Source organism: Heptranchias perlo, chromosome 15 (genome assembly GCF_035084215.1).
Source record: "Heptranchias perlo isolate sHepPer1 chromosome 15, sHepPer1.hap1, whole genome shotgun sequence".
In the NCBI taxonomy this organism is placed as follows: domain Eukaryota; kingdom Metazoa; phylum Chordata; class Chondrichthyes; order Hexanchiformes; family Hexanchidae; genus Heptranchias; species Heptranchias perlo.
Genome location: NC_090339.1, coordinates 15,752,038 through 15,768,941, shown reverse-complemented (window position 1 = coordinate 15,768,941; position 16,904 = coordinate 15,752,038).

The following is a 16,904-nucleotide window of genomic DNA, read 5'->3' as shown; positions in this document are numbered from 1 at the left end:
ACTCTAGCTGTGGCCTAACTAGTGTTTTATACAGTTCTAGCATAACCTCCCTGCTCTTATATTCTATGCCTCGGCTAATAAATGATGTCTAACCTCTATTAAATCTGTCATTAACCTTCTCTGTTCTAGTGAAAAGTAAAGTAAGGCCAGGATTATACTCAATTGTTATCCTTGCCACAACCAAATAGCCTTTGAACAATTGCTGTCTAGGCCTACGCAAGAGAAATCGCCACCTGGATAAGGTACCAACAAACGTCAGCATTTTCAGGAAGAGAGGATACCAGAAAAAAAATGAGACCAGTAGAAAGGAAATAAGGATTTAGTTGGGCATTACCAAATTCAAATGTTTGCTGTGGGATTTATCACACTAGGGACTGACTGTCTCAAGATGAAGCCAAGGGTTAAAATGGCCCCTTCTGTCTTGAAACCAAGATAAATGTGCACCTTTTGAGTTTATTATTGCTGGTAGGTTTTTTTTTTGATTGCTGTCTCAGATTCTCCCAATTTCATGCAGACCTCTGCTGCAGAGCAATGAGGCAGAATTAAATTCTCTGCATATAAATCAGGGGTTTAACAGCAGCTCCCAGCAAATCCGATGCCTTCTTTTATCATTGCACACAACCTGATGAATGGCATTAAATGAAAGTGAAATCACTGGGAGTTCACAGGTAAAACTTCAGAACTATTGTGTGGTGTCAAGGCATTTGTCTGATGCTCTATTGAGATATTCGACATTCTAAAAATAATGGAAAACATGCCCAGTTTCAAAGAGTGCAGAGGACACTCTGTTCTTTAAAAAGTTAACAAAGACCAGATTAGTGAACCACAGCAATAACTTTGCATTTACTGTACTTCTTAAAGCCTTTCTTTTGGCAACACATGTGATTTATTAATAACCTTTGTACGCAACGCGCTGAAAGCTTGGATCTCACTTGTTGAAGAGCAACTGGAAATCTGAAAGGATTTCATCAATGTGAAAGTGCTGGCAGATATTATTCATAGAGATAAAAAGGTGCTTACATTCCTCACACACATATTCTCGCCATTAAAATCATCCGACCGTGACTCATTTATTAAAGGTGGGAATTGTGCTTTTTGTTAGAAGGAACAGCTCTGCAGGGCAGAATCTGAAAACTTCAAACAAACTGAAGTTTGAATATTCATTAATCAATATTCAATCCAGTCCAATCAAGTGCAGGTAAAGTACAAGTCAATTCTTGTCAATTTTTAAGGGTTTTCTTTGTGAATCATAAATACGAACATACGAAAATGACGGGCAAGAAAAGACCCAGCTGGTCCATTAAGCCTGCCCCACACTCACGATGGCTGGAACATTGTGACTAGACACTTCCTACTCCACCCCCTCCCACCGCAGCTGTATATTCTCCTGGGAGAGGCAAAAAGCCCAGAGCAAAACCCAGGGCCAATAAGGGAAAAAAACAATCTGGAAAATTCCTCTCTGACCCACTCAGGTGATCAAAATCAGTCCTGGAGATCACATGGACCAAGTGTTATCTGAGCAGAAACTCATCTTCTATATGATGCGGTCTCTGCCCCAGTCAGGAACCGGTTCAGCTCCCATTCGAGGGCAAACAGAGAGTCAGCACCCAGCCTGCAACACATCCCAGAGGCTCACTGCTCTATCTCCATTTTCCCTGCAGTGCTGCTGGTTACCCCAGACCATGCACCAATTGCCTCACAGATGGCAGTTTTATTACCTACTCCTAGGTCTCTGCCAATTCCAGTTCTTAGCCATCTGACAGTTTCCCAGGAAAGCAAACATGCAGGTGCAGCAAGCAGTTAAGGCGGCAAATGGTATGTTGGCCTTCATTGCAAGAGGATTTGAGTACAGGAGCAAGGATGTCTTACTGCAGTTATACAGGGCCTTGGTGAGACCACACCTGGAGAATTGTGCGCAGTTTTGGTTTCCTTACCTAAGAAAGAATATGCTTGCCATAGAGGGAGTGCAGCGAAGGTTCACCAGACTGATTCCTGGGATGGCAGGACTGTCATATGAGGAGAGATTGGGTCGACTCGGCCTGTTTTCACTCAAGTTTAGAAGAATGAGAGGGGATCTCATTGAAACATATAGAATTCTGACAGGGCTGGACAGACTGGATGCAGGGAGGATGTTTCCCCTGGCTGGGGGGTCCAGAACAAGGGGTCACAGTCTCAGGATACAGGGTAGGACATTTAGGACTGAGAGGAAGAGAAATTTCTTCACTCAGAAGGTGGTGAATCTGTAGAATTCTCTACCACAGAAGGCTGTGGAGGCCAAGTCACTGAATATATTTAAGAAGGAGCTAGATAGATTTCTAGACACAAAAGGCATCAAGGGGTATGGGGAGAGAGCGGGAATATGGTATTGAGATAAAGGATCAGCCATGATCATATTGAATGGTGGAGCAGGCTCAAAGGGCCGAATGGCCTACTCCTGCTCCTATTTTCTATGTTTCTATGAAGCTCCCTCTCACAGGCCAGGTATCTGAACTCTCTTCAGCAGCTTCCTGCAGAAGCACAGTTGACCTTGCATCTCCCTGCACCACACCCACCATCCTTTGGTATCCAGTACTTGAATATATAATATAGACGGACACTCCGATGCAACACTAAGGGAATGCTTTATTGTCAGAGCTATGCTTTGGATGAAACATTAAACCGAGGTGTTACATGTCCGTTCAGATGGATCCCAATGGGCCTTGAGAAGAACATCAAGTAGTGTCCTCCGTCAACCACCATCCAAAAATAGGTTAACTGGTCATTCAGCTCATTGCTGTTTGTGGGATCTTGCTGTGCACAAAATGACTGCTTTATTGGCTTACATGACAACAGTGGCACAAAATGGCTGCTCGTTGGCCGACATAATAACAATGGCCGTATTTTCGATGTCACTGTATGTGAAGTGTTTTGGGATGTTTCTGAGAGACGTGATTATATAATTCCAAAGCCTCAGTTATAATCCCTGTGCCAGATAAGAAAGGGGCATGCAAGGGATTAGATTAGGGCCAGAGTGCTTACCACTTTGTTCGCACCGCACTCCCGCCGGCTGATATTCGGGAGGCATGTGGGGTCCTTGCCGCAGGCAGGCAAGGGCCTCAAAAGATATTCAAAAGTCGGGGTTCGATTACCTCATCCAGACACCGACCTGAATTTAACGTGGGCCGTGCGACTGTCAGAGTGCTGAACACACCCGGGAAAGCTGGCAGCAAATGGATCCGAGGTCAGAAGAAGCCCAGCAAGGTAATTTTTTATTAGTTTCCTTGTGGGCCAGAAGGTGCATGAATGACTCCCGACACTCCCACCCTCCCCACCCCGATGACTTACCTTGGTGATGGGAACAGTTTCCTGCGGTCCCCAGCGGTGACCTCCAGCTGCCTGAAATCTCGTACCCGCCCGCCAACCTCCACCTCGTTGCCAACCGGTTTTGGACATAGGTTCAAATCCCTCCATGACCTCGCCCCTCCCTGTCTCTGTAACCTCCTCCAGCTCTAGGACCCTCCAAGATCTGCAATTCTGGCCTCTTGCGCATCCTTGATTTTCTTCGCTCCACCATTGGAAGGCCATGCCTTCAGCTGTCTAGGCCCTAAGCTCTGGAATTCCCCCCCCTAAACCTTTTCGTCACTCTAACTCTCTCCTCTTTTAAGTTGCTGCTTAAAACCTATTTCTTTGACCAAGCTTCCTGTCCTAATATCTCTTTATGTGGCTCAGTGTCAAATTTTATCTTATAACACTCCTGTGAAGTGCCTTGGGACGTTTTACTATGTTGAAGATGCTGTGAGTTGTTTGTTTGTTGTTTGTTGTTGTTGTTGTTGTTGTTGTTGTTGAGGCCCGGGAGTTAAAATGGCCCAGGCCTCCTGCCTGCTCAGCCATGCGCGCCTATCATGCACTTACGTCCGCTGTTAAAATCGGGCCTCAAGTCTTTATATCATCTAATCTTTATCAACTTTCATTTATTCCTCGCTAGGACGAGCAGATTCATCTGTGTCATGTAGATGTCTAGTTATAAGGATCTTACCTCCCTGCCCACTGTACATTAATTTGGAATCAGCAGAATATGTTAGCAATAAATAGCAAGTTTCGACATAGGTTTGGAATTCCCTTAAAGCACTTATCACTGCAATTACTGTACAAAATTCTTGTTTGTTCAGCAGGGTAAGGATTAATCTCTTGTTGCTGCCATGGCTGAATTTTAAATATATCCAATGAGTTTTAAATATACCTTAAGGAAGCAAAATCCCTTGGTCTCCCTCAGTTGTGAGTTAGTTGTGTCAGAAATCAAATCGTCCTATTAAAAAGCTTAAACCTTCTTAAAATGATCCATTCCATTTTTGTTTAAGGCAGCTTGATTTACCGAGATTTTTTTGATTAACCTTCTTAAAGAGAGCTGCAGAATACCATCATCGTTGACTCAAATTACTTTCTATATTTTTAACATTTAAACTATGTAATAAATCTGCATTGTATAAGCCAAAGCATCATGCAGGATGGACTGTTGATGGTTTTAGCATTCAAACATGCAAACCAACAGAAGAGTTACTGTCAGGCTCTGAGGGCTGTGACAGTAATTTGCACTGCCATATCAAGTTTGCGGTTTTCCTGTTTATTCGGAGAATAATGCTAATGAAGAAACATTCGGCGACGTTTTAAAGTTCTCAGATTCAAGTTTGTAACATTTCATTTTAATAATTTTGACAGGGAACACCTTTTTCACCAACCTGGTGTACATTTTGACAGCTGCAAAATAAATCCAGTCATGGAAGGGTTAATCCATTTATTTCCTAAAGTGGAATTCCATCCAGAGAGGAAATGCAAGAAGCATATCAATTTTCAATATATTTTTCCACAATGTGAGTTGAGAAGCCAAAGTTCTGACTTTCTGCTGTGATTTATACTCTTTCTTTGCTTGTCTGTGTGACAAGAGAGTGTGATTCTTAAAATGGTGGAAATCTTGCTATAAGGGACAGCGCAGGGAGTCTGGTTGGCAGGGTGTCCATTTTAAACTCGCATCCAGCCGATGGATGCAGGCCTCAGATGGCAGCTCACTTTGACAGATCTTTTTCTCCGTCCTGCGACTTCTTCTCTCCATTTGTGATGATTTGAAAAATAGAAGAAAATGACACCCATCGCACTCAGGGGTTATCTCAAAACCATTCTCAGTCCGAGTCCAAATTTATAAAATGTTTACAAAAATTGTGCCTTCTCCTCATTAAATCAAAAGTTTTTTGCTCCATGAAATCCTGATATTAGGAATCACTTTAGGGAGAATACATTTCTTCTAAATAGGCAAAAATCTCCCTATGATCCATCTTGTATATAAACTCTGTTATTAAGTGTTAAATTTTTGTGGGTGCTATTTCATTGCAGAAATCTTATGAGCAGAACCTTTTATGGGTACATTTTATCATCATAAAGTGTCTTTATCTTCAGAATAACTCACCCAAAAAAAATGAGGAATCACAAAAAAGGGGAGAGAATTTTGGTAACGACCCATTAAATGCACTTAGTATTATTTAAGTTTGGGAAGATTTCACCCTCTCGGGTATTATATTGTAAAAGTTATCCGACGAAATTTTAAGCATCGTCTTAAAGAGTCTGTTCACATTCCAATGGCTAAGGTATGCACTTCTCTGGATTTGTAATTGTTCCAAGGTTGTGCATATTGAAAAGTCATTCATCCTGCTATCTTGGGTCCAATAAATCTCCAGCCAAAAAATGTGTTGGCTGCTGTATTGTCAAGTGACTTCGAAGAATCAGATGAAAAAGACGAGCATCCAGAATCAGGCTGAGTGAGGCAGATTCGTGATGCAAAAAGGGTTCTGCAGTGTAATTTGTGAAAACTATTTTTATAGCGTTGACAACAGGAACTTTTGTATATGGCTTGCACAGACTACAGAGAAGATTAGGGATAGAAAAAAGAAGCAAATCTGTCATATTGATATTCATGACAATGAGGCAAGCAGTCTTTATTAAAATCAAAAAATGTCAATTTATCTCCATTTAAAACAATTGCTAGTCTGGCTGGCTGATGCCATTTTGCTGCACTTTTAGGGTGCAAAGTTAGCAGACAAGGTGAGATTAATCAGAATGATTCTTCAGGATATGGAGCAGAAATGTTACATCTGGTTTACAGTTGTGGTCCAATGCAAGCCTGGAGTCATTACAAGTAGCGCAAAGCTTACAGATCCATTTACAGTGAAACATGTGTAGATTTTAGCTGAAGCCAAACCTAGATTTGCAAAGGATATCAGACACGCAAGCCCCGATTTTATCCTACCCCACCCGATAGAAACAAGGCAGGTTTGGGTCGAGTTGGGTCAGGACGGACGTTTTACACCCAGCATGATTTTATGCTGCCTTGAAACCAATGGTGCCATGTCAGAGTAGAGTGCTTATTCACTCCTACTTTTGTGAAGATAGAAGGATTCATGTGGCAGTACATATGGTGGCCAGTATTTAGGAGGAAGGGTTCTTTGTTATGATCTCTTGGTCGTGCTGTTGTTTAATTAGATATTGAGCAGATAAGGATGCACTCCAGATCATGGGGAGCACAAGGTCCGCTTATGGAATTGACCAGTGATATGGAACTTGAGGAAATATCTAGTGTTAATGCCCAAAAATTGTGACACCAATTTTTTAAATTAACTTTGAGGCCAATCTCATACATTTTATGTGCTGATGAACAATGTATAAAGCACACCTCCAGATCCATTGGGAGTCAATGAGGTATAAAAACAGGGCTTCCTGATGGCTTAGCAAGTTTGCCCATAGCTGAGCCGTACAAAGCAGCAAGATCCCAGGTTTGATCTTTGTTCTATGCTCATTAGCTGATCTCAGCTGAGCCAGAAATTGGGCCTCAAGTCTTTTGGGTTAGGGAAGAACAGCTGGAATAGGGAAGAGATACAGCCCAAGGATCCTGTTCCTGATCATCAAGCGAATTTGTGGATGTCAGCCAGTGGGCAGGATTGAGCACGGCTGTGATGCTTCCCAAAATGGAATAGCCCCTGCCGACAGTGGCTGTCAGGACTGGCACATAAGTAATAGTCAACTGGGCAAGGTATTGGAGGGCAACGAGCACCCATGGAAATGCACTGGAGATTTAGAAAAACCCAATGCACAACAAAAATAGAAAATCCAAATATATTAAACAATTATTGATTTAGTTGGCTGTTAATTAATTGTGGTGATTGATCAAGTTGTCTCTCAACCAAAATTCAATCCCACCAGATTCCAAAACTTAACAGAATTATGCAGGTTTATATATATATTCCTGGTTTGATTCCCTCAACAGGCATCATTTACATCATATTATGAGTCTAATTTTTTGTTTTGGAGGCAAAGGGGGTAAGAAGGAAGATCTAGGAGGTTCTCTCCTAAAGCAGACATTTCAGTGCCATTGACCTCAGATTGTAATAGTTGGGGAGACAATCTTTAACAATGGATCTCTGCATTATGGATTTAGTCTTTGTGGCTAAGTCCCCGGACACAACTGAGACAGGACATTTCATCTACTGTTACTGAGTTGGCGTCAGTAAATGGTCCTGAGATACACATTCCACATTCAGCACAGTCGAGGTATTTTTTTTTTTAAATGGATCCACCAGACAAATCCTTATTAAAGTGAAGTATAATAATATTGTCGAAAATATTGTTAGCAGTAAATGGCTCCTTAGTTGTGATTAAACGCATCACCCTGCAGTTTTGTTATTAAAATCAGCAAAGGAACAGTTACATCAGGCGCTCTTGGCAAAAGGACGTTTCTCACTTAACTGCGACATGGAGTAATGCAACATTGTTTTTTGGAATGGCATTATGATGGGAATATCAATCGCAGAAATACATTTTGTTTATTGTCCTGGTGGATTAAACAACACGGGCACATTGTTGTATCTTTGCCCATCGACCATGACTTTGCTGCGATGCTCCCCATGAGCAACGAGCATGCTGAAACACACACGAGAGATGGGCACTGGGATGAGGATGACTAGTGCCCAAAGAAGCCGGCGCAATTCAGTGCCTTCAGGAAGTAAGGAGGCAAAAAGAACAAGAATTTGAGAAAAGAATATCTCAACTAGCATTAAAAAAGAAAGAACTTTCATTACCATAGTGCCTTTCAGGACCTCAGGACATCCCAAAGCGCTTTACAGCCAATGAAGTACATTGTTTAAATGTAGCCACTGTTGTAATGTAGGAAATGCGGCAGCCAATTTGCGCACAGCAAGCTCCCACAAACAGCAATGTGATTATGACCAGATAATCTGTTTTTTAGTGATGTTGGTTGAGGGATAAATATTGGCCAGGATTGGGGAGAACTCCCCTGCTTTTCTTCGAAGTAATGCAGTCAGAATTGTGAATTTTTCATATGAATTTGCGTAATGTCAGACTCAAATATGGTTTTGCTATCAAAAAAACCCCAGAATACGACAGATGCTGCAAATCTGAAACAAGTTGACGTACAGATCAGCCATGATCTAGTTGAACAGGCTCAAGGGACTGAATGGCCTCCTCCCATTCCTAGGCAACAAGAACAGAAAATGCTGGAAAAACTCAGCAGGTCAGGCAGCATCTGAGAAGAGACAAGTGGGCATTTCAGGTATGGACCATTCATCAAAACTGGAGGATATTACAGATGAGCAGCAACACAGGAACAAACACACACATACACCAAGAAGTAGAAAGAGCTGTAAAGTGATGGAGTGGAAAACAGGAGATAGTTAAATGGCAGAAGTGATATCAGCATGAGACAATAGGAGACGTAATGAGAGAAATTAAAGACATTATAGGAGACTCGGTGTCTATTAAGTGTCTCTAATTTCGCTCATTATGTCTCCTATTGTCTCATGATAACATTACTTCTGCCATTTAATCATCTCCTCTTTTCCACTCAAGCACTTTACAAGCCATTCTATTTATTTGTGTATGCGTGTGTGTTTGTTTGTGTGTGGGTTCTCCCTTCTCATTCCATTTGTTCTGTTGCTTTTTCAATGATGTTCATCTGTTATATCCTCCAATTCTAAGGGACCTGAAACATTAACTCATCTGTTCTCTCCACAGACGCTGCCTGAGTGTTTCTAGGATTTTCTGCTTTTGTTGCGGGTTTAAACTGGCTAACTGGTACACGTGAAAGTGGCAAGGTCTACCCTAAGCTATGAAATGTTTTCCCATTGTACTTTTGTATCTTTAAAATTCATCTGCTTTCCTTCCTTAAAAGAAATTAAATGGATAAAAGCCACACCCATGAAAGCCAGCACTAGTGCCCTATGTTTTAATGTCCCATTATACATATCCTCTATCACAAATCGCTTCAGTCTCACTATTAAGTGATCAAGTACTTGCTATCTATATCTGGAACCACAGCAACAGAGGTAAGTGCTTTTAAATTAAAAAGTGCTTTTAAAAGTGAGCATATATACCTGGAGTTAAGTGGAGGTAGAAGCAAGTCCAAGCTTCTGTGTCTAATTAACTGGCTGTCTGCAGTCAATACTGGGAGACAGTATTGCCTGGGAAAATAGTGGAGGGACATGTTTGATTCCACAGTGGTCTATGTTTGATCACCTATCAAATTAGTGGTAGGTCTGTGTCTATAATTACTAGTGATATCACAGGGGGTGGGAAATTGTGTCAGAGTTTGTAATGGCTCTCCATTATTCTATCTCCTGTAACTATTGTGCCGCTGATTAGGCAGTACAGTAAATAAATTATGCCAATTTGAATGGATAGTAATCCACTCTAAAAATTAAAATCCCCCAAAATGTGAACTGAAGTTAGTATTTGTCACTAATCTTCATACTCCTTGAATATAGAAGATAGTTGGGCTGCTTTCTGTATAAATTATGCACACAAACACAAGCAGACAATACAAGCATCAGCACAATAGAGTCCTGCAGCTTTTCTGAAAAGCTCTTATTCCTAAGAACATTCTGCGTCTTTTGTGCTCTTTTGTTTAAATCACTCTTTAAAACAGTTTTACACATGTTTAAATGAGTTGGGGTAATGAACAATCACTTATGCTGATGTTAAGCCAAGCACAAAGAAAATTCAGGACTTGAAAGGGGGCACAGACAGTCAAAACTGGCAAGTACCCAGAATAAACTGTGCTTGATAACTGGTTGTTAAATAATAGTAGGTGTTACTGTTTAATGAGCCAGTGTAAAGAAAAAAATTACAATGCATATTTAATACAAAACATTTGTGCAAAATGTTTCACAACCCTCCCAATGGGCACTACGCTACTATGAAACATTAATCATACAAAATAGTATATTTTTTTGAAATTACTGCACAGTCTATTGTAATTTTAGGCCGTAGATTTCAATCTTGCACGTGTCAGGAAACACACACATGTTTTTCTGTTTTGAATGGATAGAGATGAGCCTCGAGAAAAGTGTGCCGTTCTTCACAATTTCACAAGGCTTCCAAAAATTAATGCTAACATAATGCTGTCACATCAAGCGCAAACATTCGATAAAAATCTCCTTACAATCGCCTGGGGTGGGAGGTCAAGAATTGTTCTAGTACCGGAAAGCTACTTTCAATACTCAAGCCAATAAATATTCATTAAAATAGTATTACTTCTAAAGTGGGAGAAGTCATTAGTGTTGTGAAGCAGGACCTGCTCACTCACAGCTCTAGTATTACCAAGTGTCGACATCTTCACCAGAATTGTAATTCAATTTTGGTACCATTTTAACTATTTAAATCAGTTGCTGTTAAGTTAGGAAGGATTGAAAGTCTTGTGGTTAGTTTTTGCAGCTAGTAATATTGGCACATAAATCATCTTTTTAAGGATTGATGTGATGCCTTCTTCAGGGATGACAAGGAAATCATAGATTGAATTCCTGATGAAGGGCAGGCACCTGAAACGTTAGCTTCCTCTGTTCTCCCCACAACTGCTGACTGACCTGCTGAGTGTTTCCAGCATCTTTTGTTTTAATTTCACATTCCCACCGTCTGCAGTTTTATTTTGCTTTTTGCTCATGGATCGAATTTCCTGCATAAACATTTTCCATACAGGCGGACATCCTGCTAAGTCACTTCCTCTGCTGTTCTAACTCACGACACAACATTCCTGTCTTCAACTACCAAATCTCAAGCAGCAGCAGCTATAGGAAAACTCAAATGATTAAAGATATTGACCCAGGATTTACAGCAGCCGGTCAATGAGTGGCACCCGCCATTAGTTAGACTTGCCCTTGCCCGTTTAATTGCCATGAGCTTTTGCACAGGGCAAGTTGCTGTAAGTGGGAGGTGGAAATGCTGCGGCACCCTCTACAGGGCATCTGGGACCTGTGTAAACGGTGCAAGCAACTGTGTATCTCCTTCTTCAGATTGAAGAATCGTTAATGAACAACGCAGAGACTGAACAAGGAAGTGTACCTTAGAATAGTGAATTCAATGTCAAATCAGGTACAGAGAGCAAAATAAAGAGAGGGAAAGAAAGATTGGATTAGGAGAGAGAGAAAAAAAAGAGACAGAACAAAAAAGATTTTTTTTAAATTAATTAAATTTTAGAGGGTTGTTTGACGATAATTAATACTCAGCACACCATTAATAGGGTACTTAGAGTGAAATGGTCAAGCCCTAACTTTCTGTGGCAAGTATAGTTCATAGTTCCTGTATGCAAGTACAGGAACTTTACACTGTTCAATGCATTTGAATGGTGAGTCAGACAGCGAGGTGCCCTTTTTGTGAAGCTAACAGTTGAACGGCGCATCTTGGACAGAAACTTCCAACATTTCACGTTTAACTGTGCATCTGCCCCTCGCCTGAAGTTGCTGTACCATTTTTTTTATTCGTTCATGGGATGTGGGCGTCGCTGGCGAGGCCGGCATTTATTGCCCATCCATAATTGCCCTTGAGAAGGTGGTGGTGAGCCGCCTTCTTGAACCGCTGCAGTCCGTGTGGTGAAGGTTCTCCCACAGTGCTGTTAGGTAGGGAGTTCCAGGATTTTGACCCAGCGACGATGAAGGAATGGCGATATATGTCCAAGTCGGGATGGTGTGTGACTTGGAGGGGAACGTGCAGGTGGTGCTGTTCCCATGTGCCTGCTGCTCTTGTCCTCCTAGGTGGTAGAGGTCGCGGGTTTGGGAGGTGCTGTCGAAGAAGCCTTGGCGAGTTGCTGCAGTGCATCCTGTGGATGGTACACACTGCAGCCACTGTGCACCGGTGGTGAAGGGAGTGAATGTTTAGGGTGGTGGATGGGGTGCCAATCAAGCGGGCTGCTTTGTCCTGGATGGTGTTGAGCTTCTTGAGTGTTGTTGGAGCTGCACTCATCCAGGCAAGTGGAGAGTTTTCCATCACACTCCTGACTTGTGCCTTGTAGATGGTGGAAAGTCTTTGGGGAGTCAGGAGGTGAGTCACTTGCCGCAGAATACCCAGCCTCTGACCTGCTCTCGTAGCCACAGTATTTATATGGCTGGTCCAGTTAAGTTTCTGGTCAATGGTGACCCCCAGGATGTTGATGGTGGGGGATTCGGTGATGGTATTGCCGTTGAATGTCAAGGGGAGGTGGTTAGACTCTCTCTTGTTGGAGATGGTCATTGCCTGGCACTTCTCTGGCACGAGTGTTACTTGCCACTTATGAGCCCAAGCCTGGATGTTGTCCAGGTCTTGCTGCATGCGGGCTCGGACTGCTTCATTATTTGAGGGGTTGCGAATGGAACAGAACACTGTGCAATCATCAGCAAACATCCCCATTTCTGACCTTATGATGGAGGGAAGGTCATTGATGAAGCAGCTGAAGATGGTTGAGCCTAGGACACTGCCTTGAGGAACTCCTGCAGCAATGTCCTGGGGCTGAGATGATTGGCCACCAACAACCACTACCATCTTCCTTTGTGCTAGGTATGACTCCAGCCACTGGAGAGTTTCCCCCTGATTCCCATTGACTTCAATTTTACTAGGGCTCCTTGGTGCTACACTTGGTCAAATGCTGCCTTGATGTCAAGGGCAGTCACTCTCCCCTCACCTCTGGAATTCAGCTCTTTTGTCCATGTTTCAACCAAGGCTGTAATGAGGTCTGGAGCCGAGTGGTCCTGGCGGAACCCAAACTGAGCATCGGTGAGCAGGTTATTGGTGAGTAAGTGCCGCTTGATAGCACTGTCGACGACACCTTCCATCACTTTGCTGATGATTGAGAGTAGACTGATGGGCGGTAATTGGCCGGATTGGATTTGTCCTGTGTTTCGTGGACAGGACATACCTGGGCAATTTTCCACATTGTCGGGTAGATGCCAGTGTTGTAGCTGTACTGGAACAGCTTGGCTAGAGGCACAGCTAGTTCTGGAGCACAAGTCTTCAACTCTACAGCTGGGATGTTGTCAGGGCCCATAGCCTTTGCTGTATCCAGTGCATTCAGCCGTTTCTTGATATCACGTGGAGTGAATCGAATTGGCTGAAGGCTGGCTTCTGTGATAGTGGGGATATCGGGAGGCGGCCGAGATGGATCATCCACTTGGCACTTCTGGCTGAAGATGGTTGCAAACGCTTCAGCCTTGTCTTTTGCACTCACGTGCTGGACTCCGCCATCATTGAGGATGGGGATGTTTGCAGAGCCTCCTCCTCCCATTAGTTGTTAGTTGTTTACGCATAAATAACGGTGAACGTCATTAGCCTCAACATTAGTTTGTCAGTGAATTCTGGGCCATCGATCTGCTGGATGAAACTTTTGGATTTATTGGCACTCCATTTTGGAAATCAACAATAACTGATTATAATGGGATTTGACCAATTTTACCCACCCCCTCCCCCCCCAGGTAAGACAATCCACAATTCCAAAGCAGGCCAAGATCAAGGGGTAATATGTCTTGTGGGACTTCACCAATCTCCTGCCATCAACTCTGTAGAAGATCCTGGAAAAATGGTATAAACTTTATGTAGTTTCTCTGTGATTTCTGCTGATCTACCATCAAAGTGGTAATTCCAGGTGTTAAGTCTCTTAAAAATTCGCCTCTCCCATTTCTTCCTGATACTGTGCTATAGCTGCAGTCTCTTTTACTCTCTCACTCCCTTTCGCTCTCTCCCCTTCCCTCTCACCCCCTCTCCTACCTCCCTCTCTCCCCTTCTCCTCCCTCCCCCTCTCCTCCCTCCCCTACTCCCTCTCCCCACTCCCCTTCCCCCGCTCTCTCTCTCCTCCTTCTCTTTCTCTCCTCCCTCCCCCATCTCTTGCTCTCCTCCCTCCCCCCTCTCGCTCTCCTTCCTCCCCCTCTCCTCCCCTCCTCCCTCCCTTCTCTCTCCTCCCTCCCTTCTCTCTCCTCCCTCCCTTCTCTCTCTCTCCTCCCTCCCCTCTCTCTCTCCTCCCTCCCCTCTCTCTCTCTCCTCCCTCCCCTCTCTCTCTCTCTCCTCCCTCCCCTCTCTCTCTCTCTCTCTCCTCCCTCCCCTCTCTCTCTCTCTCTCCTCCCTCCCCTCTCTCTCTCTCCCTCGCTCCCCCTCTCCTCCCTTCCTCCCCCTCTCTCCTCTCTCCCCCCACCCCCTCTCTCCTCTCTCCCCCCACTCTCTCTCCTCCTTCCCCTCCTCTGTCTCTCTCTCTTCCCTCCCCTCCTCTGTCTCTCTCTCCTCCCTCCCCTCCTCTGTCTCTCTCTCCTCCCTCCCTCCCCCTCTCTCTCTCCTCCCTCCCTCCCCCTCTCTCTCTCCTCCCTCCCTCCCCCTCTCTCTCTATCTCCTCCCTTCCCCTCTCTCTCTCCTCCCTCCCCCTCTCTCTCTCCTCCCTCCCCCTCTCTCTCTCCTCCCTCCCCCTCTCTCTCTCCTCCCTCCCCCTCTCTCTCCTCCCTCCCCCTCTCTCTCCTCCCTCCCCCTCTCTCTCCTCCCTCCCCTCTCTCTCCTCCCTGCCCCTCTCTCTCTCCTCCATCCCCCTCTCCTCCATCCCCCTCTCCTCCATCCCCCTCTCCTCCATCCCCCTCTCCTCCATCCCCCTCTCCTCCATCCCCCTCTCCTCCATCCCCCTCTCCTCCATCCCCCTCTCCTCCATCCCCCTCTCCTCCCTCCCCCTCTCTCTCTCCTCCCTCCCCCTCTCTCTCTCCTCCCTCCCCCTCTCTCTCTCCTCCCTCCCCCTCTCTCTCTCCTCCCTCCCCCTCTCTATCTCCCCTCCCTCCCCCTCTCTATCTCCCCTCCCTCCCCCTCTCTATCTCTCCTCCCTCCCCCTCTATCTCTCTCTCCTCCTTCCCTCCTCTCTCTCCTCCTTCCCTCCTCTCTCTCCTCCCCCTCTCTCTCCTCCTTCCCTCCTCTCTCTCTCCTCTCTCCCCCTCTCTCTCTCTCTTTCTTCCCCCTCTCTCTCTCTCTTTCTTCCCCCTCTCTCTCTCTCCTCCCTCCTCTCTCTCTCCCCCCTCCCCCCCCTCTCTCTCCCCCCTCCCCCCCCCCTCTCTCTCTCTCTCTCTCTCCTCCCTCCCCCCTCTCTCTCAGTTCAGCAGGGATAAGTCACGGTATTTGAATGATTTGCCCAGAATCTGCTGTGAAAGTAATGTTGAGTTTAATGGCGAACACCATTTTTAGTGTGTAAATCGTCCAGCGATTTGTGGTGAGGAAGAGATACCCCATGAGTTGCAAATCGCCACAAGTTGCTGGATGATTTGCACCGCTGTGCCATTAAGCCTCGCGAAAACTATTTGCACAGTAAATACGAATTAAACTCGCCGCAGAAAATTGGGGCTAAAACTTAATGAAGTAAGGAACCTCTTAATGATGAGATTTATGTTCCTGCAAAGCTACTCAACCTCTCCGGCCCAGAAAAGTAATAATTGAGAGTCTAGAGCCTCATTCGTACAGGTAATAAATTGTTCTTAAAGGTTTTTAAAATGTAAAATTTTTAAAAATTTTCTTACTTTTCCTTTCTGTCTCTTTTTACTCTCACTCTTTTAATCCAATCTTTCTTTCTCTCACTTTATTTCTCTGATGTGGAGATGCCGGTGATGGACTGGGATTGACAATTGTAAACAATTTTACAACACCAAGTTATAGTCCAGCAATTTTATTTGAAATTCACAAGCTTTCGGAGGCTTCCTCCTTCCTCAGGTGAATGTGGAAGGAGGAAGCCTCCGAAAGCTTGTGAATTTCAAATAAAATTGCTGGACTATAACTTGGTGTTGTAAAATTGTTTACAATTTATTTCTCTGAATCTAATTTGATTCTAATTCACTCTATTTCCTTTTCCGTCAGTCCTCTGTTTCTTTCTCTATCCTTAAAATCTCACTGATTAAGGAGATAGACTGTTGGTCCCATTGTTCACCACGTTCCCAGATGCCCCGTTATCAGCTCGCACTTCCAGCAATTTGCGGCGCAAAAAATCTTCCAGCTGAAGGGTGAGGGAATAAAATCCAACTAACTGTGCACGCTGCGAGATGCCCCGCTCCAGCAAATTCTGGGCCATTAGCTTCATTAAATCAAACAGCACTCTGGATGAGAACTGACTGAGGCAAGATGAGCTCGAGTGCCGCAGGAGACCTGAGATTCGGACTCACAGGTTTCCTGTTCGATCGATTATTGCTTCTACAGGATTGTTGGTGCTAATCCAATTGACACAAAAAAAAATCTTTTGTTTTCTCCTGACATTTCTTACAATGTCTGTTTTCAACCTAGGGCAAAACACAAACCAATGAATACAAAATCACTACTTTTCACATTTTTCCATTTCATGAGCAGTGAATCTACGCCACAAAGCAGACAAAATTAGTTTCTATTTTCTCAGGCACTACCTAGGTAAAATAACATTAAAAGGGATTTTTGCTGTGTTCTTTTATAAGCCAACTTAATGATGCACTGCAGCTCTGATAAGATTATTTTGTCAGTTTTTGGGTTTTGAACATTCAGTTAGTTGATAAGTACTTTTTTTAAAAATCAACTATTCTGTTCAAAAATAAATCTTTAAAAAAAAAGGAAATCAAACTTCATTCCACAAGAGGAAAAGGCAGGCAAAA